We start from the raw sequence: 16,870 nt of genomic DNA, 5'->3' as shown, positions 1-16,870 counted from the left end.
ATGATGTGGGTGCCATTACTAGAACCCTTTCAATTGTGAACCTAGTATAAAATTATTACTATTAAGGCTCCTCATAAGATAGATAAATGAACCTTCTATCCATATGGAGTGGAATCCCTTGTTCTTCTTGTGTCCCCTAAAATTCTCAATTAAAACGATCTAACTCATCTAAATGCCTAGAGATGGGGAATGTTATTGCCAGTGAGGTATGGGTGGGTCATGGAAAAGTGATCAACATCCATGGATATGGTGTTGGAAAAGGGATGGAAAATATTTGAGATGAAAATAATACTTCTTCATCCATTGTTTGGTGTTCAGTAACCTAATACAAAGTCCTAAATAATGACCTTGATCCTACTACTTATTGCAAGAGTATTACTTGCTTCTACATAGAAATGTTGGTAATCCTTGTTTACATGGATGCTAAACAAATATGAACCACTTCAGTACTAGATGCACCTATTATGGGAGGATGGGAATTTAGATCACACCTTATCTTTGGTTCATAAAATTCACTATGTAAAATGAGTGAACCCTTCCTCCTCCTTGTCTCTGAATTATCTAACTCAATCAACTTGAATTCCATTCCTTGTTTACTTTTCAATTATGCCATATTTCTTGTAATATCTTCCACCATGGAACTGTTGTGGTCACCAACAACCCCCCTCTTTATTTGGTATTAGCAATAACACCAAGCAAAGGGGGACCCTTAACAAAAAATCCAAAAAATATTTTTATCAAAATTTTTGTATTTTTACTCCCTAAAGCTATATCGCATCGTGAAGAGAGAGTGAAGCATTTCCTATGCGCGTAAATAAGCTGCGAAGAAGCGATGCGAAATTCATCGCATCTCATATATTCAAAAGCGCCCTTAAATGAGAAACTTAAGGAATCGCTGACGGCCGATATGCGACGTCGCATATCGCAACATCGCATAAGCAGCACACAGTGATTGAATGATAAAACGCGATCTTGCGATCTGCGATCTGCGATGAATGAGACTATCAATTCCTGCGATGACACTTCTTGACATCGCAATCCTCGATACTGCGATGTGAATCGCAGAAACCACTCATCGCAAAATTTCCTCGACATAGTCTGTAAACCCAAAATTGAGCGCGCACCTTAAGGGAAATTAATGATTGTACGCCAAAGTATCCAAGAATGATTGTGTTGCGTTTTTCGAAGAGTCAAGTCATTATGAGTGTCATGACTATGCATTCATTAGAACTTAAAGCTTTCATGTCAATCTTTTCGTCGTTTCTCTTTTCCTTTGCGTAAACTGTAAGGCAGCAACTAATATAAATCAATATGCAGGAAACATCTAAGGAAAAGGGGAAAGCACCAATACTCGGAGAACAGAGAGGAGATGCCTTCGCAAATGGATGCCGCATGCAGCAGGACCGCGGATTCCAGAGTATCACTCAACAGACACTGATGAAAATATACTATCCAAGACTCAGAGTCAAAGGCACACAAAAGCGGCATGTTTACAAAAGATCCTGAAGCTCAGACTGGGTAAAGCAAAAAGAAAGACGCTAAAGAAGGAAGACGCTTCAGAAAAGCCTGGAACAAAGAACGGAAGCAATCTGCAATACAGAAAATTGTTCAGGAAACGAAATCCCTAACTCATTGAGTCATTCACACGGCCGGAGACCGAAATAGCAACAACACAATCAGTTTGAAAGAAATCTGGGTTATACCAAGTATACACACAGCGAATACACCAAGCCAGAGGAAGATTTTCGAAAATATCTTCTAGTTTGTCAGAAAGCGGTGCCAGCTCTTGTTATTTCTACTTTTATCGCTCGAACGAAAGGAGAAGACAACCAGCCGACTCTTCTCAGGCGAACATTGCATTGCTTACAGCACTAAGGAGCAGATACAGAAACGGTTAGAAATTAGATTCAATTTTTAGAAATAAATCTGTTTTAGTAGAAGGGCGGTCATTTGAAGCCGTTTCCTAAATTTGTGTAATTAAGATTAATTAGTTAGTAGTATTTAACCCTTCTCATGGCATTTGGAGAAGGGTCCAGAAATTCGTCAAAAAACTTGTCCTCAAAACATGCACTTTTGCACCCTCGGAGGGGGTTTTTGATGAATGGATGGATCAAGATTTATCAACGTTTGCATTTAATGTCTGCTACTGATGTTGCACTTCTGTACTCTTAGTAGATATTAGAACAAGTAGAGATAAATCATTATTTCTTGAAGTTTATGAGTGAAATCAGTCATAAATGGTACTTTTATCTCTTGACCAATTTCTGCTTATATTCTTAGAGTGATATGCAGTTTTAGTTGTTTATATGTTAATGTATGAATGTGTGGGTTACCATTTGGCACTTCTGTACGGTGGAGTCATTTATTTGTGCTTGACATATGAATAACTTATTATGCGATATGCTGTTCACAACAGTTTTGCCTAACTTTTTATGCAGAATGGTTTATCTTAATTGATTTCTATTCTTATGATAGCTGAATGATCTTTATTACCAGTTATTGTTCGAAATCTCTTTAGATCGCATAATAGAAGAAATACACTCTGGGTTAGCGTAGATTAGATGTGTTGTTTTTATTAGATTACAATAGCATAGAGTCAGTTTAGAAGTTCGACTTAAATTAGCTTAAAATACTTCTAGATCAGCATCATCCAACTCTACACACATACACACCCCCTAGATTGGGAAACTGGTCCCATTATCCCCAGTCGGACCCGCTATACCAAACGAACAAGGAGCTGCCAACCAAGTTCCGGACCGGGTGGGTATCCCCCTTGTTTTCGACCCGATTTTCGGGGCTTCAACATATTTGGCGCTAGAAGGAGGGCACGAACTATGAATGGCACCTAAATCAAAATCTAAATACCATTCTAAGAGTAAATCACCCTCATCAACTCCCCCGACTTCTCCAGTATGATTAAACTCGGAGTTTGAAGTCTCTCGAGTATCCACCGCTGCTACATACCCTAATATTTCAGACCAACTTATCATTGAACCCCCTGAAATTCAAACTCTGATTCGTAAACTCCAGGGATTCTCTATTTTTAATCAGAGGTCTGATAAATCTCAAAGCAGCGTGACTTCGTAGTACAATCCTGCTCATCCCTTGACCAGATTGAAAAGTGAAAATTTTGGCATCCAGCCAACTGAACTTCCTCTCCCCACCAGGAAAAGAGGAAGGAAAACACCACCAGAGTCTGACAATGAGACTCTTTCATCTACCTCATCCATTTCAACTCCCTCATTGCGAAGTCAGCCACCCACATCTTCATTCCAAATCACTCATCCATCTTCCACAGTCCCTCCTCTTCATTCATCAAAAATCATAATATCTTCATCTTCTCAGCATCAGCGATCATCCTCTGCACTTTCATTCACTAGCAACTCAATGATGGTCCAGTCTCCATGGAACAATCCTGGGGCGGTTTTAATGCCTCCACCACTGAGTCTAATACCAGCCCATCCTGAGAAATGGCTACCCAAGTTCAATCCAGAAACAGGCATGCTAGCTGAAGAGCATATTAATAAATTCATGCTTTCTGTTAATCTCAACGGAGTTACCAACGAGGATGCTATCGTCGGGCTTTTTCCCTATACAATGCAAGGAACAGCCGGGTCATGGTACTTTTCGTTACCTTCCGGGTCTATCACAAGTTGGGACATTTTTCAAAGTCAATTCCTTACCAAGTTCGGTGATGACAGATCAACGGCGACGTTGATCAATGAACTATCCAATCTCAAAGCTGAGGCCAGAGAACCCATTAAAGATTTCAATTTACGGTTCAATAAGATCCTCAACAAAATTCTCGCTGCTTCCCAACCCAGCGAGGAAGTAAGATGTGAATGGTATATCACTGCCTTACCATCAAACTTGGCTATCTTCGTAGATAGGGGAAACAAGACGACCTTAGTTGAAAACTTGACAGAGGCGATAGCAGTAGAAAAACGTGTAGTAGCCCTAGAAAAGAAATCTGCGATAGAAGAACGCAAATCTAAGAAAATCTCTTTCAAAGAAGACACCAAGAAGAAACAAACGAAAGATCCTTTCGATTTGGAAGGATTACAAAAAGTATTAAAGGCCATGTCCAATGAGATGATTGACATAAAAAAACAAGTAGCAGAAACTTCTTCAAAAAATCCCTACAGAGCTTTTAAAAGAAATCCTCCCATGGATGTGAAACCACCCAATGCTGTCTCAAACGTTGAAACCGAAGAACAAGAAGAAGAAGAGAACATCACTGAAGGGCAGACCGATGATGAAGAAGTTGTGGAACTACAAGGAATGTGGGATTTCATCCTCCCACAAGAAGAAGATCAAGAAGCATTTCCGGTTAGCACACGAAGCAAAAATCAACTTGATCCTCCCCTGCCCTGCAACAAAAGATAAGGTCGCAACAAAGAAAAAAACCGCTAGAGTGACCCAATCTAGCCCAGTCCAATCAGATCAAGCACCTCCATCAAGAACACTAATAGTGTCGGATGAAATGGAGTATAACATTATCGATGACATGAAAAAGACTAGGGCTAATATCACTCTTTACGAGTTGAGCAAATTGAAACATCAACAGAAAATAATGATGAAAGAATTACATGCCGTGCCTACTACATCTTTACCTACAGCTGTAGCTTCCCACAACATGGGAAGACCTCCAACCAACACGATCAATCAGATTGACTCAAATGACATCACCTTGATTGGAGGAAGATCGAGATCTCATACTCCCCCTTTTCTTCTCACTTATGAAATTTTCAATAAAAACGTGCACAATTGCTTGGTTGATTCTGGTGCTTCAACGAATATTTTACCCAGATCATTATGTGCCAAATTGAATGTTCAACCACAAAAATCCACAGTGCGCATAGTTCAGCTTGATCGATCTCAAGTCGAAGTGATTGGTGAACTTAATCAAGTGACCATAAGATTGTCGTCTAACCCGAAGGTATGTCAGGTTATCGACATTCTAGTAGCTGATATCCCTGAATTCTATGGTTTAATTCTTAGCAGGGATTGGTCCGAAAAACTCCACGGATACTTCTCAACTGACTGGTCGCACATGTGGTTACCCTACAATGGTAAACCGAATCAAATAAAGGTTGAACGAGAGTTACACCAAAAGTACATAGTGACGGAATTGGAGGGAGAAAATGAAGCAATAGCATACAACAGCAGTATCATAGGCAATTACTCGGTAGATTCTTTCCTCGTCAATTTCAATGCTCATATTTCACCTTAGAAAATTCAGTTTTGTCCCAAGTTGAAAATTTTTCCCAAACTGATAAATCAAAATCTGTTAATTTTTTAGATAACCCTGTAAATACATCTTTGTTTTGGAAATTATATTTTGATGGCTCCAAATCTAACGAGGGAGCAGGAGCAGGATGCGTTCTGATTAGCCCAGACGGAAATAATACCATGCTTACGTGCAGACTTGAATTCGATTGCACAAACAATACAGTAGAATACGAGGCCTTAGTACAAGGCCTATACAAAGCAATCGGGTTGAACGTTAAGTACCTTCAAGTCTTTGGAGACTCTGAGATCGTCGTCAAACAGGTACGTAACACCATACATTTCCTATCAGGTCATTTGAAGCACTATCAATCTTTAGTACAAGATCTGACTGCACATTTCATAGCATTCAATATTTCGTCAATCCCAAGACTCCAAAATGCGAGCGTAGACCTATTAGCTAACGTAGCCTCTAGACTTATTCCCTCCGAAGATTTTAGTCCAGATGGATTCTCAATAGAATTAATCTTTAGACCATCCATCCCTGACAACATCACCAACTGGAGAGTATTCAACGACGATCCTGACATTGTAAATTTCCTCACTTCTAAAGGATCCTACTCAAACCAAATAATTGACGAAGACCATCATGATCACCAAATACAACAAAATAGCACTGATAATGCTATACCTAAATCGGTGGTTAAGTTAGAAGAATTATACGATTTGAAAAGTCAGTTTAAAAAGTCTACCAATTCTAAACTTTACAGTTCGACTCTGAACTATGAATTAGTGAACCTAGGAACCGATGAGAAGCCACAAAACGTTAATCTAGGCCACGGCCTAGCTCCTGAAGAAAAATTAGCATATATCCGTCTTCTGAGACAATACAAAAACGTTTTTGCCTGGAATTATGATGAGCTGAAGAGATACGACACCTCTATCATTCAACACACTATCCCTATGATTGACAACGAAAAACCTGTCCAGCAGAAACTCAGAAAAATCCACCCCAATTTAGAAAATCAGATAAAAACTGAGCTAAATAAGTTGTTGAGAGCCAGAATAATTTTCCCCGTCAGACATTCCAAATGGGTATCCAATATGGTGCCCGTTAGAAAGAAAAACAGAGATATTAGAATCTGTATCGATTTCTGGAATCTCAACAAAGCCTGTCAAAAAGACAATTTTCCCCTCCCACCTATGGAGCAAATATTACAGGCAGTAGCAGGCTCAGAATTAATGTCTTTTCTGGATGGATTTTTAGGATACAATTAAGTGCTGGTACACCCCGATGATCAGCTAAAAACCACATTCCGAACTAAGTGGGGCACATACGCATATCGGAATATGCCATTTGGTCTGATCAATGCCGACGCTACCTTTCAGAGAGCCATGGACATCACATTTAAAGGTTTAGTCAATAAATTTGTAGTGATTTACCTGGACGATATAACAGTGTACTCCAAGAAGCGAAGCGACCATCTCAAAGACTTGAAACAAATCTTTCAACGATGTTTAAGGTACGGGATTTCACTTAACCCAAAGAAATCTTTTTTCGCATTAAGTGAAGGGAAATTGCTAGGATTCATAGTGTCAAAATCTGGTATTCACATTGAACCTGACAGAATCAAACAAATTTCCGAAATATCCATGCCTCATAACAAAAAAGCCATGCAATCTTTCCTTGGTCAAATCAATTTTGTGAAGAGATTTGTCCCAGATTTTTCACGTATTGTTTCTCCTTTGCAAAATATGATAAAATAGAATTCAAATTTTAAATGGGGTCAAGACGAGCATGAAGCATTCAACTTGATCAAACAAGCCATCATTAATGCTCCATCTTTAGCGACCCCAAATTTTTCAGAATCTTTTATCTTATACACATTTGCCTCAGAGAAATCTTATGCCGCGATTCTAACTCAAGAAAATCAAGAGAAGGCGGAAGCTCCAATCACATTTTTTAGCTCGAACTTACAAGGTGCTGAACTCAATTATTCAGACGTGGAGAAATAGGCATATGCTGTTTTCAAGGCGATCAAGTATTTCAGACCTTTCTTACTTAAAGCCCATACCAAAGTCGTAGTACCGTTTCCGGTGGTAAGAAACCTTCTGATACAGAAGGATGTGGGCGAAAAGAGAGCAAATTGGATTACCGCTTTACAAGAATACGATCTTGAGATCAAGCCAGCAAACATCGTAAGAGGTCAAGGCTTCTGCAAGATGTTAGCTGGAGCATCGCAAATTCCTGAGAACTCATCTGAAGAGGTACATACGTATGAGGTAAGCCTAAACGACGCAGAATCATTATATGCTAACACCATTTATTATCTTAAGAACGGGTATGCTCCATCACACCTGGATCGCAGAAAGAAAAGAGCTCTGAGATTGAAAGCTAAACAATACCAACTCATAAATGATGTTCTGTTTAAAAGGAATTACGATTCTGTGCTTCTTAGGTGTCTTGAGAAAACTGAAGCCGAAAAGGTTTTGTAGGAACTCCACGACGGACCAGCAGGCGGACACTATGCTGGAGACGCTACCGCACATAAACTATTACGTGCAGGATATTATTGGCCCACGCTGTTCAAAGACTCATACAATTATGTAAGGAAATGCCAAGTCTGCCAGACTACTGCAGGGAAACAAAATAAATCGTCCATGCCACTACAGCCGGTTAACATCGAGCAACCATTCAGTTAATGGGGTTTGGACATAATAGGTGAGATCGTTCCTCACTCTTCTAAGCAGCATAGGTATATCCTCACGGCAACTGATTATTTTACTAAATGGGTAGAAGCAGTTCCTCTCAAGACAGCTAATTCTGAAAACATTATTGAATTCATAGATCAATTTATAATCACTAGGTTTGGATTGCCAACGGCCTTAATGTTTGATAATGCCTCATACTTTTCTGGAAATACAATGACTGAGTTTGCACTTAAAAGAGGGTTCAAACTGAAATATTCTGCCAACTACTATCCACAAGGTAATGGATTGGCTGAATCAACAAACAAGAACCAAATCAGGATTATTAAAAGAACAGTCGACCAAAACCAAAAGAATTGGCACAAAGCACTGGTAAACGCTTTATGGGCAGATAGAATTACGAAGAAAGCTTCAATCGGCACTTCTCCCTTTAATTTAGTTTATGTGAAAGAAGTGGTTCTTCCAACTCACTTAGTCATTCCCTCTTTTTCTTTAGTACAATACATCGATGAAGTATCTACTTCCTCCTTACAACTGAGACAAATGGAAATAATCAAATTAGAAGAACAACGAGAACAAGCTAAGAAAACCCATGCTCATCACCGGGCGCTAATAAAATCCTTTTTTGACTCAAGCATAATGACCAGAAAAAACTTTCAGATGGGAGATTTAGTTTTGAAATGGGATAAGGCTCATGAAGAAAAGGGCAAACATACGAAATTTTAGAAGCTGTGGCTTGGTCCTTTTCAGATTGTAGAAGTCATAGGCCCATCGACGTTTGTGTTGCAGGATTTGGCAGGTAGAAGAGTTTCTTTGCCTATTAATGGACAGATTCTTAAAATATATTTTCCATAGAAGATCATCCTTCTATTTTTGTAAGATAGTTTTAGTTTTTATTTGTTTTTCTCTTTCTTATAAATAAAACCAGTTGTAGATGGTCACTAAAAGGATTCATGAAAGAGCACACCAATCCTCTGTCAGATTTTGATTTCGCTTGTACAAGTAGCAAAACTTTTCGAAAAATCTGATTTTTATTATTGACAAATAGAGTTAACTTTAGCCTAAATATGATGTTAGTTTCAACCTCAAAAAACTTTGATGAAAGCAACCTTTGGTAAAAAATTGTTTTATATCAGCACAATGAAAGGTATCAATAATAAAATAAATATTCTCTGTAAAGCTGCTGTTTTCAAACTCTATTATTGTCGTCCAGAGCTTTCTTAAGGAAAAACAATGACTTCCTCCCTGCTAAAGGAAATTGCAGCATTCAGAGGAACAATCCGAGAAAACACTATATCTCAAAGAATAAGAGGTCTCATCACGAGCCGACTTATCATGATCACATATATTATAACTTGCTGACTTTGCCAAATACTTTCTACCAAAACAGGGCAACGACTCAAGATTATTGCAATCAAAAGACAAGGGGTCTCATCACGAGCCAGCTTATTCAGCAAAAGTGTAAATCAAGTGAATGACTGTGTCATAATTTGGCCACCAAACCAAGACATTGTTCTTTAGAGAATAAAAAAGGAAAAAGTGTCAAAAAGGTTTTTCTCTGAAATGTTGTAAATAACCTCAAGCAGGATAAAGGATCATTGCTGGATAACAGGTAACCCTGTCGAGGCTATGGACGCTTGCAGGCAGCAGAGGCTCTACCTACGACAAATGAGCATATTTTAAAAGCCAATACGCAGAGAAGACCTTATTTTATCTTTAAAAGACCAAGTAATGTCTGGTGCGAATACAGGAACTAAGCCCGAGGAAGCAAACAATTGGAATATGAAAAGGTTGAGACAAAGTATCATTGACAAGATAAGGGGTAATGTACTCTATCTGTCCATAACAAAATTTAGACATACGAAAATTTTTCTGTTTCGAAAGTGGAAATTCAATAGAAAAGCAGAGATAACTGGTTCTTCACAGTGAATCGCCATTGTTGTTGTCACCAACAACCCCCCTCTTTATTTGGTATTAGCAATAACACCAAGCAAAGGGGGACCCTTAACAAAAAATCCAAAAAATATTTTTATCAAAATTTTTGTATTTTTACTCCCTAAAGCTATATCACATCGTGAAGAGAGAGTGAAGCATTTCCTATGCGCGTAAATAAGCTGCGAAGAAGCGACGCGAAATTCATCGCATCGCATATATTGAAAGCGCCCTTAAATGAGAAACTTAAGGAATCGCCGACGGCCGATATGCGACGTCGCATATCGCAACATCGCATAAGCAGCACACAGTGATTGAATGATAAAACACAATCTTGCGATCTGCGATCTGCGATGAATGAGACTATCAATTCCTGCGATGACACTTCTTAACATCGCAATCCTCGATACTGCGATGTGAATCGCAGAAACCACTCATCGCAAAATTTCCTCGACATAGTCTGTAAACCTAAAATTGAGCACGCACCTTAAGGGAAATTAATGATTGTACGCCAAAGTATCCAAGAATGATTGTGTTGCATTTTTCGAAGAGTCAAGTCATTATGAGTGTCATGACTATGCATTCATTAGAACTTAAAGCTTTCATGTCAATCTTTTCTTCGTTTCTCTTTTCCTTTGCGTAAACTGTAAGGCAGCAACTAATATAAATCAATATGCAGGAAACATCTAAGGAAAAGGGGAAAGCGCCAATACTCGGAGAACAGAGAGGAGATGCCTTCGCAAATGGATGCCGCATGCAGCAGGACCGCAGATTCCAGAGTATCACTCAACAGACACTGATGAAAATAGACTATCCAAGACTCTGAGTCAAAGGCGCAAAAAAGCGGCATGTTTACAAAAGATCCTGAAGCTCAGACTAGGTAAAGCAAAAAAGAAAGACGCTAAAGAAGGAAGACGCTTCAGAAAAGCCTGGAACAAAGAACGGAAGCAATCTGCAATACATAAAATTGTTCAGGCAACGAAATCCCTAACTCATTGAGTCATTCGCACAGCAGGAGACCGAAATAGCAACAACACAATCAGTTTGAAAGAAATCTGGGTTATACCAAGTATACACACAGCGAATACACCAAGCCAGAGGAAGATTTTCGAAAATATCTTCTAGTTTGTCAGAAAGCGGTGCCAACTCTTGTTATTTCTACTTTTATCGCTCGAACGAAAGAAGAAGACAACTAGCCGACTCTTCTCAGGCGAACATTGCATTGCTTACAGCACTAAGGAGCAGATACATAAACAGTTAGAAATTAGATTCAATTTTTAGAAATAAATCTGTTTTAGTAGAAGGGCGGTCATTTGAAGCCGTTTCCTAAATTTGTGTAATTAAGATTAATTAGTTAGTAGTATTTAACCCTTCTCATGGCATTTGGAGAAGGGTCCGGAAATCCGTCAAAAAACTTGTCCTCAGAACATGCACTTTTGCACCCTCGAAGGGGGTTTTTGATGAATGGATGGATCAAGATTTATCAATGTTTGCATTTAATGTCTGCTACTGATGTTGCACTTTTGTACTCTTAGTAGATATTAGAAGAAGTAGATATAAATCGTTATTGCTTGAAGTTTATGAGTGAAATCAGTCATAAATGGTACTTTTATCTCTTGACCAATTTCTGCTTATATTCTTAGAGTGATATGCAGTTTTAGTTGTTTATATGTTAATGTATGAATGTGTGGGTTACCATTTGGCACTTCTGTACGGTGGAGTCATTTATTTGTGCTTGACATATGAATAACTTATTATGCGATATGCTGTTCACAACTGTTTTGCCTAACTTTTTATGCAGAATGATTTATCTTAATTGATTTCTATTCTTATGATAGCTGAATGATCTTTATTACCAGTTATTGTTCAAAATCTCTTTAGATCGCATAATAGAAGAAATACACCCCGGGTTAGCGTAGATTAGATGTGTTGTTTTTATTAGATTACAATATCATAGAGTCAGTTTAGAAGTTCGACTTAAATTAGCTTAAAATACTTCTAGATCAGCATCATCCAACTCTACACACACACACCACCTAGATTGGGAAACTGGTCCCATTATCCCCAGTCGGACCCGCTATACCAAATGGACAAGGAGCTGCCAACCAAGTTCCGGACCGGGTGGGTATCCCCCTTATTGTCGACCTGATTTTCGGGGCTTCAACAGGAACCTACCATAAACAATGTTCTTTTCCAATGTTTCTTTATTTGTTTTATTTTTACATATACCCGTTGTTTGATGTATTAATCCATGCACTTAGCTATCAACATGAATAATATTCTCTTAAACTCTACCTCTAGATTCACACTATCATTTGGCCATCATAGGTTCTACAAACCACAACAAATTCTCACATAAATGTGTCATGGTCCTCAGAACCCAGGACATGGAAGTGTGTGAGAGTAGTGGCACTTATGTTTTTCATTCTCGTCTCCCCATTTTTTTCTCGGAAAGGAAAAATTTCAATCTGCCTATTCTCAACCATGCTTTGGGTAGTTTATGTGCGTTCATCCTCACCTATGGGTTCTTCATTGATTTACGGCTTCTCACCTAAAGGATTCTCTAACTCTTATGTGGTCAGAGTAGGATGTTCATAGTCAGCAAAGAAGAGTGATGGTTGAGTGCTAGAAGGGGGGGGGGGGATTTTGGTAGGAATTTCGCTAGACTATCCTTATTCCTATGAGGCATGAAATCAGTTTGTGATTTTTTGGGTCTTCCTATTTTTTTGAATTTTGTTCAATACAAGTAAAATTGGTGCAAATAAAAAAGTAAAATGGAAAAGAAGGAAACTATAAGTAGAAACAACACCTACTTAGACACCTCCTTGGCAATGATGCCAAAAAGTGAGGAGCCTAATATTTCAACAACAGTGTGGCAACTCCCAAGGCTAATAACTTTAATTATCAACCGAGTTTTGTGCCATGGAAATGGTATAATACTTATCCTTATTTCTTTAAATAATTGTTATGTTTTCAAGTAGTTTACCCTTAAATTTTAATGATTTAAGAGAAAAAGGATAATGAAAGCGAGTTGAAGATAATATAGTTAATTTGAGTCTTTCATATATTAAAAAGGTTATAATTTGAGTAAATTGTTATGCAGATCAGTCCAATTGAACGATTGATGTTCCCTTAAGATATTGGAGAAATATTTTGGATCAAATGATGCCTTATTTGTGGCAAATTACAGCTCAATGCCTCAGCATGATCAAAGAATGAATTCAAATGAAATTGATCATTACTATTTGAGGGTATTAAGGTTAAACGGAAAATCCTGAGAATCTGTCGACTCTCAAGATAACTACATATTTAGTTTTTTTTAATGTAATATATAAGATAACAAGTGAAAAGACAAAGGAGATTTTATTATTAAACTTTCATTGTATATTGCATACAAAAATCTAAATTTGAACTTTCTCAAGGTCATTTTGTAAACTCTTTGAAGTTAATGAATTTGCACAAGATCTTACCTAAATCCTCCGTATCGAATTTATATAAGACAATACGTCTGGAGAGCATGGGCCCAGTTGACGAAGGCTCTACTATCTGTTATGTATCATCATTAGTTAGTTACTTTTCCACATTTTCATTAGTTGTGTTTCTATTCACTTGCCTTTTCTTTTATGGTCGATAATCGATTGAATTCTGTATCTTGTAATTCTATTATGCATCCCCTGGAATAGATGATTGGATTGTGTTACATAAATGTAAGGTTTGAGTTTATGAATTCCATAAGTTATCTTTGAGAAGTAAGACTTTCAAACATTTTTGTGATTTATTAGTCTTCCTTACACGTAGGATTTGTTGAAAGATAGATAAAATGGTTGATGAATTAAAATAGTCTTCTTTCGTAGAATTGTAATTGTAGGAGTAATTATTTGATTTTATCATTTGTCTCTACAACGATTGAATTAGGATAATGTTTAATGTAACGTTTTCTGTAGCAATCATTGTACACTCTTTCATAATCCAAGAATCTATTCTTGCATATATTGTGCCGATAGCCTTGAAATAAGAGACGAATCCCAGGTTGATAAGATTAATGAAGGTAGGATTAAGTTGATTTTAAGGAGCCATCTTAGTGCCCAACATTTTGGCGCCATTGTCGGGGAGGTTTTCAAATCATAGGTTGTATCTCTGGGAGGTCGGGTATTGAAGGCAGAAGGTAAGAACCTACACATGCAACAAGTAAAAATCTTGCACCTAGCACCCACTTTCGGTTGATATGATTAGGCTATGTAAATGTGTTTGACTAAGAAAAAGAGTAAGAAGTAGGAAGTAACAGAACAGAAACCAATATCAAAAACCACAAAAACAAAAGGACCAATGAGCCTTGGGAGAGCGACCTTCATCGACACAATTATTCAAAAAGTTGAATCTCAAGCATCAATAGGACCCCAAATAGTATCTAGGAAGGGCTCTACCATAATCCCCCAAGAAGCAGAATCACCAGGTGCAGCTCATGTTTAGATTCACAGTAGAACTGAAGGATCTGAGTAAAGCTTCCAAAGAACATTTATTCAACAATCTAGTCCTTCACAAGAGGGGAATCCATCCAATTTCAAAGAAAGATAAGGAGAAACTAGTGGTGTAGATCGACGATCCTCAGGGTCAGGATCTCTTGTGATCTTGATAGAAGAGAAACCACTTGATGCTATGATTACTGTCGAACCAGGGACCTAAAGGATGAAATTTTTAAAATGATTTCAAAAGAAAATGAAACCTTAGAAGAATATATTGAGAGATTTCAGTAAAAATTACAAAGATCACCTTATACTACTTTACCAAATGAAGTATTCAAAGATGCTTTAATAAAGGGCATGAAGGATGAATGGATAGAAACATTGAATTTAATGGGACAAGGTGATATCTACCAAGATTATGATAATATTATTAATTTGTGTATCAGGTGTTCATAGTACATGAGCTAGATCTGGAATACGGGATCCCCTCACCCAAATCAGTAAGACCACAGGTGGTGGTGTAACACAAACATAAATTGGTAATATTTTAAAAGATTTTAAAACTGACATTTTGGGCACACTGAATACATAGTTAGATGTTTTACAAGCTAGACAGAAGAAAGCCAAGGCAGATCAAGCATTGGCCATATTCTGTCCATGTTGCCTAAAGAAACACATTGAAAGGAAATGCCCATTGGACATGGTTCGAACTTGTTCTATTTTCACTAAAGAAAATTCGACAGAACAATGTCCATCGTTTCCAAAATTAAAATTTGTATTTAAAGAAGCCGAGGAGGAAACATAACTTGCATACCTGATGACTCAACACCAATAATGGAAATCACACCCTTTAGTATGATGCAAGATCCCTCCTTATTTTATTCTAGACAATATATTCAACAATAGAGTCTTGGAAACGCATGGCAGGGACAATCACCCTTTAATCCCACTTGGCAATCCCAATCATATCCTACATCACCGTGGCCAAATCAATCTTTGTCTATATCATTATTGCAAATTTCGTAATATCCTATGGGATTGGTAAATCGACCCATAGAGATGATCCCTCAACCTCAACTGACACTGCAAGATCCATTTCAGTTTCCTCCTAATCCTCAAAGTCTGGTGCGTCCTCAACTGTCGGCTTAGCCAAATCCTAACCCCAACAATAGACCTGTCTAGTACATGCATATTGTTGAAAATCTAGTCTATGAAATAAATCCCTTAGAATGTAATGAGCTACGGCTGAGATCTAGACACATTATTTCTCCCGAAGAAAATCAAAATGATCAAGAACAAGAAAACAATAAAGAAGAGAAGATTACAATAAATTCTTCGACTGTGGGAAAATCAGTCGAGCAACAATAATCTAAGAAAATCATAACTACTTCCCCTCCATTCCTTGAAGAACTCACGATAACTAAACCAACCATCTACCCTAAGTTTGATATTGTAGGGGAGTTGAAAAATATGTGTATAAAAATTCCACTCCTGCAGGCTATACGAGATATCCTGATTTATGCCAAAACGATCAAGGAATTATGTGGGAAAAAAACTGGGAGAAAACTAAAAGATCCACCCATAGTTCACGTTTGAGGAACATTATTTGACCTTATTTTAGGAAAACAAGTTCCCGTTAAATATGAAGACCTAAGAAGTCTAGTCATGACTGTCCAAATACAAGGATGCACTTTTCCAAACACATTGGCAGACCTAGGAGCAACTATTAACCTTCTGACCTACGAAACCTATAATGTATTGGATATTACAACTTTAAAACCAACCTCAACCCTACTAGAATTAGCTGATAGGTCGATGGTTAAGCTGGAAGGAACCTTGGAAGACATTATTATCATAGTAGACTCTTGGGAATATCTTGTAGACTTCCTGGCCATCAACCCAAGAAGTAGATTAAATGGCCATCCGTTAATACTAGGAAGACCATGGTTAGCAATGATAGATGCATGTATATGATGTCGAACCGGTAACATGACGATCACAAAAGGAAACATTGTAAAAAATATTATTTTTTATCCTCCTACTCAACCTAGCCCTCCTGCTATAAATCTTCGGTTACGCCCACTGAGATATTATGAACAAAATTTTCACTCTCCCCTTTCTTTAGATGCAGCTCTGGGACTTAAAAATAAATTAGAATATGATGTAATCAACAACTTCATCAATAAACCATCTATTATTGGAAACCCAACATGCCAAATGCTAAAAGCTTTGCTTGATAATGATGCACAAGGAGACCCCTTAGAGAATTTAAATCACAATCATATTCCCATAACTACAGTCCATAACAAAATTCCAATTCAAATAGAACTAGGAAAAACCCTTAATATTAGTGTTGATCTGGACAAACATCAACAATAGAAAATAATTTAGGTTCTCCATAAGTACAAACATGCTTTTCCCTAGGACTATTGAGACATGAAAGATCTTGATCCGTAGTTGTGCACCCATCATATCTATATCGAAAAATATGCTCGTCCTAACCGACATCCCTAGAGGAGGTTGAATCCGCACCTCAG

This window comes from Pinus tabuliformis, chromosome 2_2, assembly GCF_031772625.1.
Source record: "Pinus tabuliformis cultivar Carrire ecotype Pingquan chromosome 2_2, CPIR1, whole genome shotgun sequence".
Taxonomy (NCBI): Eukaryota; Viridiplantae; Streptophyta; class Pinopsida; order Pinales; family Pinaceae; genus Pinus; species Pinus tabuliformis.
The sequence above is the reverse complement of the archived record's forward strand: the minus strand, read 5'-3'. Positions refer to the sequence as shown.